The sequence below is a fragment of the Tupaia chinensis genome, unplaced genomic scaffold (genome assembly GCF_000334495.1).
Source record: "Tupaia chinensis unplaced genomic scaffold, TupChi_1.0 Scaffold148049_1, whole genome shotgun sequence".
NCBI classification, from domain to species: Eukaryota; Metazoa; Chordata; class Mammalia; order Scandentia; family Tupaiidae; genus Tupaia; species Tupaia belangeri.
Genome location: NW_006207899.1, coordinates 755,831 through 769,653, shown reverse-complemented (window position 1 = coordinate 769,653; position 13,823 = coordinate 755,831). Strand labels below are relative to the sequence as shown.

Here is a 13,823-nt window from a genome sequence, read left to right as displayed (position 1 = left end):
CAATTCTTGAAAACTGCAAACTACCACAACTCATTTAGGGTGAAATAGTGTCCTATTCCATTTTTTGTTGCTATAAAAAAAAACACAGACTGGGTAATTTACAAAGAACAGAACTTTAGGGATCAGCAGATGATGTAATGGTTACATCGCTGGACTCCCATGTAGTCAACCACGGTTCAAGTCCTGGACCCAGAGGCTTAAAATTCAATGCCAGGTTCATCTGGGTGCATACCCAAAATCCTGAGAAGAGAATGGAGAAGGGATTGTGGCATGGCCATCGCCCCTGGGGGTGATTTCTTGCTTTCTGAATTTCTGTCTCTCTCTCTGTCCCTCTGACGATCACACACACACCCTATAGCAAAAATCTCTCTCAAAAAAAAAAAAAAAAAAAGAACAGAGTTTATGTGGCTCAGAATGTTCTGGAAGGTAGGAATTCCAAAAGCATGGTGCTGGCATCTGGTGAGAATCATCCAATGGCAGAATGGCAGAAGATGGACATGAGCTTGTGAGACAGAGAAAATCAAGATGAACTGCCTTTTCATCAGGAACCTACTCACATGATAACCAACCTACTCCCAAGACAATGGTATTAATCCATTCATGATGGCAGAGTCCTCATGACATAATCAGTCCTAAACGTCCTGCCCCTCAACATTGTTAAAGTGGCAGTTAAATTTCAATATGCAATTTGGAGGGTACATTCAAACTATCACAAATAGGTAATGGAATAGTCCTATACCTGTTTTAAAAAATGAATCTATAGTTTAAAAACTTCTAGGAAAGAAATATTCAGGCCAGACTTGTTTCACTAGAGAATTCTACCAAATATTTAAAGAAGAAATAAGAGAAATTCTATACAATCTCTTCAAGACACAAAAATCTTATGTTAGTCCGTATTCTCTATGGACACAGAAACAATCAATTTGTATAAATATATAAGAAGGGATTTATTGGGAAAATTAGCTCACATAATTACAGCAGCTGAGGAGTCCTTCAATAGGCCATGTGCAAGCTGGAGATCTGGAGATTCTGGTGGTATGGATCAGTTCAAATCTGAAGGCCTCAGGGGCAGGGAAACTAACAAAGTTTACTCAGTCTGAAGCAAAAAGCCTGAGAACCTGGGAGACCACTAGCATAAGTCCTGGAGTCCCAAAGAAAATGAGTCATAATTTCTGGTATCTGAGGCAACAGAAAAAATTCTATCTTGCTCTGTTTCATAGGAGGTCCATGAGTGTGGTGTATTTATTCTCTCTGGGTCCCTTGTTAATTGAATCATGCCATCCACGTTGAGTGTGGATCTTCCACATCTAGCTTCCTTAGATCCACATGTTCATCTGATCTGGAAACACTCTCATGGACATACTAAGAGTAACACATATTCATATTTTTAGGTATTCTTTATTCCAATCAAGTCGACAGACAAAATAAACCATCACAAATCATTAAAAAAATATTAACACATAAGATCCAACAGTATATACATGACAAGCAAGTAGGGTTTATACCAGAAATGCAGGACTGGCTCAAAATTCAAAAATTGATCATTGTAATTTATTATATTAACCATGTAAAGAAACTCCACATGATCAGATCAGTCAATACAGAAGAAGCACTTGAACAAACCAGCAAATGGCGGAATGGCTACATTGCTGGGCTCCCACATAGTCAACCGGTTAGAAGGGCTACATTGCTGGGCTCCCACATAGTCAACCAGTTTGAGTACCAAATCTGGTGGCTTAAAACCCTTGCTGGGCGCATATGCATACATGCACAAAATTCTGAGAGGAGAATGGAGAAGGGATTGCAGCATGGCTATCCCCCCAGAAGGTGATTTTTCACTTTTTGTCTCTCTGTTTCTGTCTCTTTGGTGAGCACATGTGCCCTATGGCAAAAAGCTCTCTCTAAAAAAAAAAAGGAAAGAAAAAGCACTTGATAAAATTCAACATCTATCCATGATAAACATTTACAACAAGGTAAAATAGATAGAAACTTCCTCAGCCTGATTAAATACTTTCTATAGTTCTTCAAGTTGAACAGCCTCAACTCAACATCAATGGCTAAGATAATTGTATATTTTCTAAAGTTGCCATTGATAAGATATTCTTCACATTTTATAAAGTCGACATAGACTTTTTCTAATAAATGATGTGGATCACGTATTTGCATATATGATACACAAAACACTTATTCCTTGCTTTCCATTTTCCCCAGGATGTTATAATATGATAATCTTTTTTAAAATCATTTGTTTATTTAATTTCAATTGTTGGTTTTTTTTGTGTTTTTTTTTTTTTTACTGAAAGGAGAATTTAATGTGACAAGCAGGGTGCTTAGGGTGTGGGCTCGGGTAGAGGGACACCTTGGCCCTGGTCTTGGGCCAGCAGGCGCAGAAGCAGGGAGTGCAGGGCCCGGCAGACAGGTGTGTAGCCCAGGCGGCTCAGATGCAGGTAATCGTACATGTCATGGTGGCTTATGGTGCCGTCTGAATGCACGAAGCCAGGGTCAGCATCTAGGAAGTGGGCCCGTGGATGGCCAGCCAGCGCTGCCCGTACCAGCTCGTTCACCCATCGGTTCTTCTCCCTAAGTGGATTGGGGTGCTGGCCTCTTGGAAGCAGGCCCAGCACCACTACCCGGGCTTGAGGTTGCCGCTGGTTCACCAGGTGCACAATGGCCTTGATGCCGCCAGCCACCTACTCTGCTGTGTGCCCATGGTTGTTGGTGCCCACTCAGACCACCACAATCTTGGACCGGATGTGTTCCAGCTCCCCATTCTCCAGCCGCCACAGTACATGCTGTGTGTTGTCACCACCAATGCCAAAATTAAGTGCGTGCAGAGGAGAGAAGAGCTCCCGCCAGATCTCACACTGGTGCATTAGTTGGACCAAGGAGTCTCCGATAAAAACGACTTCAGGTTCTTTATCTTTGCTGTCTGCCACAAAACGATGGTGCAGGGACATCCAGCGCCCGTCGCCCTGTACGTCCTGCACTGGCGTGCGCTTGCTAGCTGGGTTCTCCTCTCCGCTCATCCTTAGCTCAGCGCTCCTGCAAGACCGTTGTTATTATTTTTTAATTTGACCAGAGAGAGACAGAGAGAGAGAAAGGGAAAGCAAGGAAGCAAGCCGCAATGTCCGGGACTTGAATGTGGTCTGCCATGGGGGAATCCAGCGCCTCTAACCACCATACCACCTGGCGGCCCCTATAATATGATAATCTTAATCTTTTTTTTTTTTTTTTTGGTTTAGAAAAGAGCATCAGAATTCTGATGTGCAGTTTGTTCTAACTTTTTGTCTTCTCATTTGTTAGATGGGAGAAGTTTCTTATTTAAATGAATGCCTTAATTATGATTAAAACAAAGAATAGCACTCTTGTGAAAAACACCCCAAGATTTTTCCTCACTTAAGTCACATTCAAAGTAATTCTATCATTTAATTCATATACAGAAAAGGTAAAATGATTATCTTGGTTGTTTATGAAACACAATACATAATATATTCCAATTCCAAATAAATGTTTCAAGTTTTGTAAACATTCCCTTTATAAAAGAGAAAAAGCCCCAATTTATTTTAATCAGAGGGTTATAAACTCTATTTACATGGAGACTTTGAGAAAGGAGAGCTCAGTTTATCTCATCTGCCTCATTAATGTTTGTTTCTGCCCAAATGGGATGTTAATATAGCTTATAACAACTACTAGGTTGTAATTAATATACATGATTTTCCAAACAAATGGGTAGAAAGTGGGCGATTTTATAATTCACCTCTCTTATTTTAAAACTATTTTAGTACTTATCTTTAATTTTCTTTTAGTACATAATCTTGATAAGAGTCAAAATAAGGAGACCAATATCAAGGATTATTAAAGGCTGAATTGTCTGCTTCCAAAATTCATGTGATGAAACCTAAGCTATCTTCATAGTAGCTTAAAATGTGACTACAGAGATAGGGCCTTTAAAGAGATCATTTAGATAGGGACCAGCAGTTAGCATAATGGCTATGTCCCTGGACTCCCATGTACTCGACAGTGGTTTGCATCCCAGACCCGGTGGCTTAAACTCATTCCAGGTGCATGTGCGTGTATGCCCAAGATCCCCAGAGGAGAATGGAGAAGGGATTGTGGCGTGGCCATCCCCCCCGGGGGGTGGTTTCTCGCTTTCTGTCTCTCTGTCTCTGTCTGTTTGGCAAGCGCATGCACCCTATAGCAAAAACCTCTTAAAAAAAAAAAAGAGAGATCATTTAGATAAGGGTCTGTGGACAGAAGTCTGACTACTTTTCCTATTTTTCCAAAATCTTTTCGAAAGGGGACAGGGAAAGTCATGCCCACAAACATTAGCAGACCATTTATTTTCTATGAACAGGATTCTTCCTACCTTCCATCCTTGGCATAGTATCTCTGAGATGTATATTTCAACCGATTACAGTATATTCTTGTGCTTATCTCTCCCCAAGACACAGAACTTCCCTTTTCCTTGAGATGTAGATTAAGCCTTTCTTAAACTGAGACACGGATCTTCCCTTCCAATCACCAACCTAAGAATTGTGGAACCCACCTACTATAACCTACAAGCCCCCCCCTTCTACATGTCCCGCCTTTTTGGACCAGACCAATGGAAAATCTTTTCACTAAATGTTGTCTGTCAGTCTCAAACAAATAAAAGGAACCTCTGTACATGATCACCCCGAGAAAAGGCATGTATGCTTCTTCTCTGGCCTAGGTCACTCACAGTTGGCTTGGAAATAAACCACATTAATTATTAATTATTAATTTTACAGTTGGTTATTTTTTCCGTCGACAGTCTATGGGTGAGCCCTAACACAAAATGAATGATGTCCTTATAAAAAGATGTTAAGAGAGAGACATATACACAAGCATAGAAAAAAGACCATGAAAGGATACAGCAGGAAGGTGGTCATCTGCAAGCCATGGAAAGAGGCCACAGAAGAACTTAACCAGCCCCGCAGACACTCTGATCTTGGACGTTTTTTCCGTCGACAGTCTATGGGTGAGCCCTAACACAAAATGAATGATGTCCTTATAAAAAGATGTTAAGAGAGAGACATATACACAAGCATAGAAAAAAGACCATGAAAGGATACAGCAGGAAGGTGGTCATCTGCAAGCCATGGAAAGAGGCCACAGAAGAACTTAACCAGCCCCGCAGACACTCTGATCTTGGACGTCTAGCCTCCAGAACGGTGAGAAATACATTTCTATTCTTTAAGTCATCTAGTGAGTGTGTTACTCTGTTATGGCAGTTAGCCATAGCAAATCAGTAAGACAGTGTTCAACATTTTGTTCAACATGTGTCAAAAAGTGCCTACTATATGCTAGGCATTGTGTGGAACAGAAATGTTTTAAGAAAGAGCCATGTTACTCAAGTTTAGAATATTGAGACTTAACTGGTTCTATAGATCTTATATTTTCTAATAAGCAGAGGAATATATATATATATATATATACATATATTATTCAACAAACAAAAGAAAAAAATGTGTTTCTCTTCATGGTGGCTAAAACAGATCTTTACAGAGTTTGTTTGTAATATAATACACAAAACCACTCAGGAATATGTAAATGTAGTTTATAATCACAGAAAAAGTACTAATGGAAAACATTTTTTTTTCAGTTCAAAGGCAATAGCGCAAGAAAAACAAAAGCAAAAGTAGGCGGCTCACAGATGGTGCAGAGTTTACATCACTGGACTCCCACATGGCCATCTGCGGTTCTAGACCTGGTGACTTGAAAATCACACTGGGTGCATGTGCATGTGTGCCCAAGATCTTGGAAGGAGAATGGAGAAGAAGGGATTGCAGTGTGGCCTCTCCCCCCACCCCAGGGGATATTTCTGACTTTCCCTCTCACTGTCTCTCTCTTTCTCCTGTGGGGGAAATGGGCCCTAAGGTAAAAACCTCTTAAAAAAAAAAAAAAAAGCAAAAGTAGAGAAACTTATACTACATTTAATTGAGAATGTCCTAATGTCCTATTGATCTCCAAACAGATCCTCAGTACCTAGCAATCTCCAAGCAGATCCTCAACACCCACTGAAATACAATAATTGAGGCCAGCGGACTGATAATGTATTGCAGCTAGAGCTAAGAAGAGAACAAGGTCCAAGAGCCAAAGGACCTAAAATCTAAGTTGTGGTATGCAGGAATTTACTGTTTTTACAAAACAAGAGCAACTCTTGTTTTTGCAATTGTTCTGAAGAGTAATTACAGAGTATTTTCTCCAGTGAAAAATTTAAAAACTTACACAACTGCTTTTTCCACTTAAGGGGGAAAAAAAAAAAGGCTGAGCTATTAGTTAAAAGAAAATATGTTCATAAATGAGAGTTTTGTCTATTTGCTGTGGTTGGGTACAAACTGTATAAACCTTTCCAGCCCACTCATTTATATTACTCATTTCTACCACTGAATAATTGAAACTTAGCATCACATTCCGGCACTTACTGCATTGTCTTCTCATGCATTCTTAATACCGTATTGCTAATAAGTTGATAATGTACCCTCTCATATTAGAAATAAATAATTAATCAAAGGTGTTGAACTCTGATATGAGCTGTCAGCCTTCCTTTCCTTCCTAAATAATGAGTTTATTACTTTGATCACTTGGGTTAGTGGTTAGAGCTAGCCCATCCTCTACTAAACATTAAATTCGCATCTGAGGAAACTCCTTGTGGGAAGGAATTAATTCCTTTTATCAGAAAGGGACAGAGGCAGATTTATAGACATGTTTATAGTACTTGCTATGAAATATTGTCAACAGAGAGTTATTGAAAGCTATGTGAAGCATTCTTAACCTATGTCTATACCTCTTATGATTAACATGAAATAGATGAACTCCACTCAGATGCTCATTCAGTCCACAAAGATTTGCTGGTGCCCATTATGAGGTATTATCTATGCCAAGTTCCCTAGAAGCAGAGGCTGGGATGGGGATTTTCACTGAAATAATTAGTTGAGAGAGTGCTTTCAGAAGTGGGGAAGGAAGGCAGGGTAATACAGGAGGGAAAAGTTCAACAAGGGTGTAGTCTAATCAAGGCATTACTTTCAGTCTAGTCCTGTGGGAAACTCTAATCTCACCTGAGAAAGGGGGTCAAGTTTGGTACCCCATGTAGGTCAATTTTAGATGGGCTCTATAATTCTTATAGGTAGGCCTTCCTAGTGTCCTGTTCTGCTGAGGGGAAAAGACCCATTCTCCTGAGATGAGGCCAGCTGTGAGTTATTAGTAGCTAATGCTCCTAACAGCTAGGCCAGCCAGGTTTGGTGTGGGAAGCACCAACACTATTCACTAGTTAGGTGTAGTAATGACTTACTGCATCTTTGGAAGTAGAAAGTAGGTAGGGAGGCTGCCCCACGACCTGTAATCGGGGAAGCCAGTTCCTACAAGGCCATCTTGGTGGTTCAAGTCCCAGACCAGAGACTTGAGAAGATACTCCAGGTAGGCACATGTACATATATATATGCCTAAAAGCCCAATATGGTGGAGTAATGGAAGAGGGGATTGTCACATGACCATGCCTCATTGGGAGGTGCTTTCTCCCCATCCCCGCCTCTGGTGAACACATGCACCTTCTGAAATTACCGGGACCAGCAGGTGGCATAATGGCTATGTCTCTGGACTCCCACAGAGTCGACTGCAGTTCGAGTTCTGGACCCAGTGGCTTAAATTCACGCCAGGCACATGTGCGTGCATGCCCAAGATCCCGAGAGGAGAATGGAGGAGAAAGGATTGCAGCATGGCCATCCCCTCCTTGGTGGAGGTGGGGGGGTGATTTCTCACTTTCTGTCTGGCTCTCTGGCGGGTGCACGAGCCCTATAGCAAAAACCTCTCCAAAAAAAAAAAAAAAAAAAAGTGTCCTTGATGGAGCCAGCAGGTGGTGTAGTGGTTAAGACACTGGATGCCTATGTGGTCAACCACAGTTTGAGTCCTGGACTCAGTGGCTTGAAACTCACTCAGGATGCATGTGCACATATGCCCAAAGTACTGAGAGGAGACTAGAGAAGAAGAGATTGCTACATGGCCATCCCCTCTGTGTGTGTATGTGTGTGTGTCGGGGGGGTGATTTCTCACTTTCTGTCTCTCTGGTGAATGCACATGCCCTATTGCAAAAATCTTTCTTTAAAGAAAGTCCTTGGATTTAGAAAATACACACTAAAGAATATTACAGGAAAATGATTCAGGAAATGTGTGTGTGTGTACACAAAGAGACAGGGAAGGAGAGAGGAAAGGGGAGATAGTAAAAGAGAAGAGAGAGCAGGGGAAAGAGGAGATGGGAAAGAGGAATGTGAGTATAATAAAAGTTAACATTCAGAAAATCTGGGTAGAGATTTTTCTGAAATTCTTTGTAAAGTGCTTGAAATTTTTCTGTAAGTGAAAAGTTATGTTAAAAGAAAAAAAGATAATTAAGTGTATTTACTGCTAGGTGGAACATTGGGAAGTTCTGATACCCCAATTTAGACTCCACTATGGTTTATTTTTAGCCACTGTTAAGTTTTCTCCATAGACTTTTTTTTTTTTTTGCTGTGCCCCATGTTTCTTCATTTGAGTATTTGTGCTCTCCTCTTTTGCTTATTATTTCCCTAGAGGAGATGATGCTGAGTTTCAAACATATGGCCATTTTTATTTTCTGCCAATTACCTATAAAAATAAATGCTAAAAAAGACCAATCATTGTGATAAACTAAAATAAGGTATGGAGATGTGGAAAAGAATGAGTCATATATTTTGGGAGTCAGCAGCTTTGGTTGGCTGCCGATTGAATTCATGACCTTGGAAAAAGCCACATCATTGCCTTGTACCCTATTCTCATAATCTTTTTCCCAGAGCTTATATTACAGAGTGTTGAAAGGATTAAGTTATGATTGTGCATCTCTTTGAATCTTCATGATTTAGGTATTAAAAAGTACCATAAATAAGCACCCCTATAAATAGTATACTTATGCAAATCCTCTTCTTGTTATTTTGGCTGTTGTTTTAGAAGTGTAAATGCTTTTTGTAAAGCTCAAAGCATTACCAACATTGGCTTGTGGTATACTTTCTCCCTGTGGACATTGTATTGGAGAATATTATTTAATACAGTAGGATCACATGGAAAGAATTTACTAAATCTCCATTAATTTCTCTATTTTGCCTTTTCAGTTATAGAAGTGCCTAAATTATTTTTATATTCCAGCTTTCTACCCCTCCACCAGGCATGCTATGAGGGGATATAAAAAAATTAATGGAGGGGCCAGTAGGTAGTATGGTGGTTGAGGTGCTAGATTCTCACATGGCCAACCAGTTTGAGTCCCAGACCTAGCAGCTTGCTTTCTCATTCTCTTACTCTGTCTCTCTAGTGAGACCCCATGCCCTAGAACAAATTTTAAAATAATATAAATAAAATTAAATAAATACATTTTAAAAATTTAATGGAAAATGGAATTAAAGTATGAGTTTATTTTGGTGCAAAAAAATCCTTTAAATCCCATGTATTTTTTTTTTAATAGTACATATTTTCCATGGACCTTTTAAAGACCCTCTTGTATATTTGCCTGCCTGGCATCTATGTGCCCACTTTTTGGCATCAGCATGCTGAGTGTCCTTTAGAGATACCTTTCCAACTCAGTTCTTGTGATTTAACTGGGAATGACCTAGGGGAATGAGGTTCATGAAGAGATCTGATCAAGGAGAACAGAACATACCCTGTCTAGAGGGATTGGCTCAGGAATGGACACGTGATAACTGTGGACCAGCAGTCCCTCTCATGACTCATACTAAAATTGTTAAGAAATGTGATCTTTTTCCACTAGAAATGCTGAACTAAGAGAATGAAAGCCTTTCATTCTAAAAGGCTTTTTTTTTTTTCTAAAAAAAGAAAAGTCATTTTTTATTTCAGAGAGATTTTTGCTATAGGACGCATGCGCTCGCAGGAAGGACAGAGAGATAGGAAGAAATCATCCCCCCTGGGGGGGAGGGGCATGACCACATCATAATCCCTTTTCAATTCTCCTCTAGGGATTTTGGGCACACATGCACCCATGCCTGGCATGAGTTTAAGCTGCCAGGTCTAGGAATCAAACTATGATTGACTACGTGGGAGCCCAGCAATGCTACCATTGTACCATTCGCTGGTCCCAAAAGCCTGGTCTTAGGGGCTGGCAGGTAGTACAGTGGTTAGGTTGCTGGACTCCCAAATGGCTGACAGCAGTTCGAGTTCCAGATCTGGCAGCTTGCTCTCTCACTTTCCCTTTCTCTCTGTCTCTCTCTGGTCAAATTAATAACAATAATAATAATAACAACAAATAAAAATTTTAAAAACCAGCCTAATCTTTCTAGTAGCTCATTTGCTACCATGAGGAAAGAATATATCTAAACTTGTTCCCAACTCAGGAAAAGCAGAACTGAGAGATTAAAGGAAGCAATTTCTCAAAGATCAGTTAAACACCTAAAATGGGTAAGCCTAAATATAGTGATACTTCAAGTTTAATATACGTTTTCCATGTTTTGTTTTTTTTTCTTTTGTTGTTTTGTTTTTGTTTTGCTTGAGTTGGCTGAGGGAGCTCTGACTAAATCATCTGGTGCATATGACAGTGACAGCTGTTTGCTTATTCAGTAGCCATTTTCCTCTTTATCCTTAATAACATAATCTCAGCTCTATTCAAGGTGCCAATGGCCCCAGCTTCAAAAATGCACTCGACAGCCTCTTTTGCAGATAAGGATGGTTTTGTAACTGTGTACTGGCACCACGACTGTGTAACTGAGAGATATTAGCAGAAGTTATAGGATGGGATTTATTAGAAGGTTTTTATTAACAGAAAGCTTGTATGAATCTGTTTGCTCCTTGCTGTTCTGCTGATTCCTGCCTAGAATAGATGCAAGGTGGTTGCAATTCCAGTGGCCAACTTTTGACTGTGAGAATGGAAGCCTTGCTTTAAGAAAGGCACTGCAGAAAGAAATATCTAGTTTCCTTTTGTCTTTGTGGAATGTCATACCAGTGTGGTTCAACCATTTCTGAACATTTTTAAAAGAGTAAATACTCATATGTTTAGATCATTGTAGTTAGGTAGGTATCTATTGCTAGTAGCTGATGAAATTCCCAGTTGATATAATGCATCTCTGCAACCAAACATAACAGTACTTCATGGAGTGCTTGGATGTGTTCTGTGTACTGTAATATGAGAAGAAGTGGGATAAGAATATTTTTGTTTGGGACAAGGGGATGGCGTAATGGTTATGTCACTGGACTCTCACATAGTTGATAGCAGTTCGAGTCCTGCACCCAGCAGCTTAAAACTAGGGCTGGATGTGTATGCTTCTGTGCCCAAGATCATGAAAAGAGAATGGAAGAGAAGGAATTACGGTGTGGCCATCCCCCTGAGGGGTGATTTCTCGCTTTCTGTTCTCTGTCTCTGTTGAAAGCACACAACCTATAGCAAAAACAAAACAAAACAAAAACTCTCTCTCAAAAAAAGGGATATTTTTGCTTAAAACTATAGGCAGTTCTCTTCATTTTTGCCTCATTTATGAATTTTACATGAGAAGTAATCAATAATGCTGGCCACCACTAACTAGATTCCTCAACTTCCTCCCCATATACGGAGAAAAATTTGGGTGGGTCAAACGTGGCAGTTCAGAGTTAGGCAAAGATGAGCTCTTACATAATCTCAACCTTTTTCCTCTTTCATAAATTCTTATCATTGTCCCACTTTAGGCTATCCTTATTCAGTCTGTTACTTGGGGCTTTCTATGAATTCTCCACATCGGCATCAGATTAACCATTTATTTATTTTTTTATTTTTTAGAATTTTTTTAACCTTACTTTTATTTATTTATTTATTTATTTATTTTAATTTGACCAGAGAGGAACAGAGTGAGAGAGAGAAAGCAAGAAAGCAAGCCGCTGGGTTTAGGGCTCAAACAGTGGTTGGTCATGTGTGAGTCAAGTGCCCCTAACCATCACACCACCTGCCGGCCCCCAATCTAACCATTTAATACACATACATGATAAAAACAAACAAACAATGCTTAAAACACAGCTACCTAAATGAACTGGAGAGTAAGCAAAATCAGGCAGAAGCCAGAGGCAGATCAATACCTGGCAACATATGAGAAGCAGCGAAATAAAGAAATGAGCTACCAAGTCATGAAAGACAAGAGGGAAACTTGGATGTGTGCTACTAAATGCAAAAGGCCAATTTGAAAAGGCTACATCCTGGGGCCGGCAAGTGGCATGGTGGTTAAGGGCGCTGGACTCCCACGTGGCGGACCACGGTTCAAGTCTCGGACCTGGTGACTTGCTTTCTCACTTCCTCTCTCTCTCTCTGTCTCTCTCTGATCAAACTGAAAAGTAATAATGATAATAATAAATAAAGTTAAATAAAAATAATTCTTTAAAAAAAAAGAAAAGGCTACATCCTATACAATTACAATTATATGACATTCTAGAAAAGGCAAAATTATGGAGACGGTAAAAGGATCCATAGTCCGGAGGAGATAGGGATAAATAAGCAGCACATAGAGTCTTTCTGAGGCCACATGACTGTTCTGTTTGATACTAAGAAGACAGACCTTGTGGTCTTTATATTTTTGTCAAAACCTATGGAATGCACTCCAAGAGTGAACGTTAATGTAAATTAAGTGTCACCGTAGGTTCATTGATTGCAGCAAATGTACACTCTGGTGGAGGATGTCAATAGTGGGGAAGGTTATATATGTGTGGGGTTGTGGGTGTACATTAAAGACTTTCTTTTGGGGGGGCTGGCAGGCGATATGGTGGTGAGGAGCACTGGACTTCCATATGGCTGACCATGGTTCAAGTCCCAGCCCTGGCAGCTTTCTTTCTTACTTTTTTTTTTTTTTTTCCTTTCTCTGTCCCTCTCTGGTCAAATTAAAATAAAGTGAAGTAAAATAATTTTGTACCAAAAAAAAAAAACTTTCTTTTTTTCCTCTACGAGAGGGGAAGGGGGGATAGAAAGAGAAAAGGATATAGAAAGGCATTTTTGACAGGGTCTCACAGTTTAACAGTCCTCTTATGACAGCCTCCCATTTAGTTAGAATTACAGGTACACACAACTGTGCTTGACACGTTCAGGTTGGACATGTTCAGGTTGGTTTGGTAACCAAACTCGTGTCTCCCATGTGACTTCCAGTCTCCTAAGTGGTGTGACTACCTGAGCAATATCATAGCTGGGTCTCTGGAGTTTCTCTTTATCTTTGATTGGTAGAAATTCAATTATGGTATGGTGTTCTTTATAATTTTCTGCTTGGGGATATCTTAGGTTCTTGAGTCTATACATTTAAGTTGTCAACAAATTGTTAAGTCAATGTTTTATTCTTATTCTTACATTCTTCCCTTTCTAGAAATCTAATTTATGTATATTAGGCCTTGGACAATCATCTCACAAGACTCTAAAGTAATTCCATTCACTTTTAATGAAGTGCATGCACTCGCTGGAGAGACAGAAAGTGAGAAATTAAACCACCCCCCCAAAGGGGGATGGCCATGGAGCAATCCCTTCTCCCTTCTCTTCTCAGGATTTTGGGCACGCACGCACACACGCCCAGTGTGTTTTAAGCTGCTGGGTTCAGAACTCAAACTGTAGACGACTACATGGGAGTCCAGCAATGTAACCATTATACTGTCTGCTGGTCCCACTTTTATTATTTTTTAATTGTCAGAGGGCATATGTACTTGAGCGAGAGAGAGAGAGACTGAAAGTATTCCCCCGCCCCAATGTTGTCTGGTCATGCCACAGTCCTTTTTCCTCCATTTCTCCATCCTGTCAGGATTTTGGGCATGCATACACTTGCCCAGTGTGTTTTTCAAGCTGTCAGGACCAGTACTCA

The 13,823-nt window shown here is 40.1% G+C and overlaps 1 pseudogene; it reads right to left on the bottom strand.

Annotated features, from left to right (window-relative positions):
• Window positions 1-2,330: 2,330 nt before the first annotated feature.
• On the bottom strand, window positions 2,331-3,026 carry LOC102490782 (platelet-activating factor acetylhydrolase IB subunit gamma-like; annotated as a pseudogene).
• Between the last annotated feature and the right edge of the window lie 10,797 nt (window positions 3,027-13,823).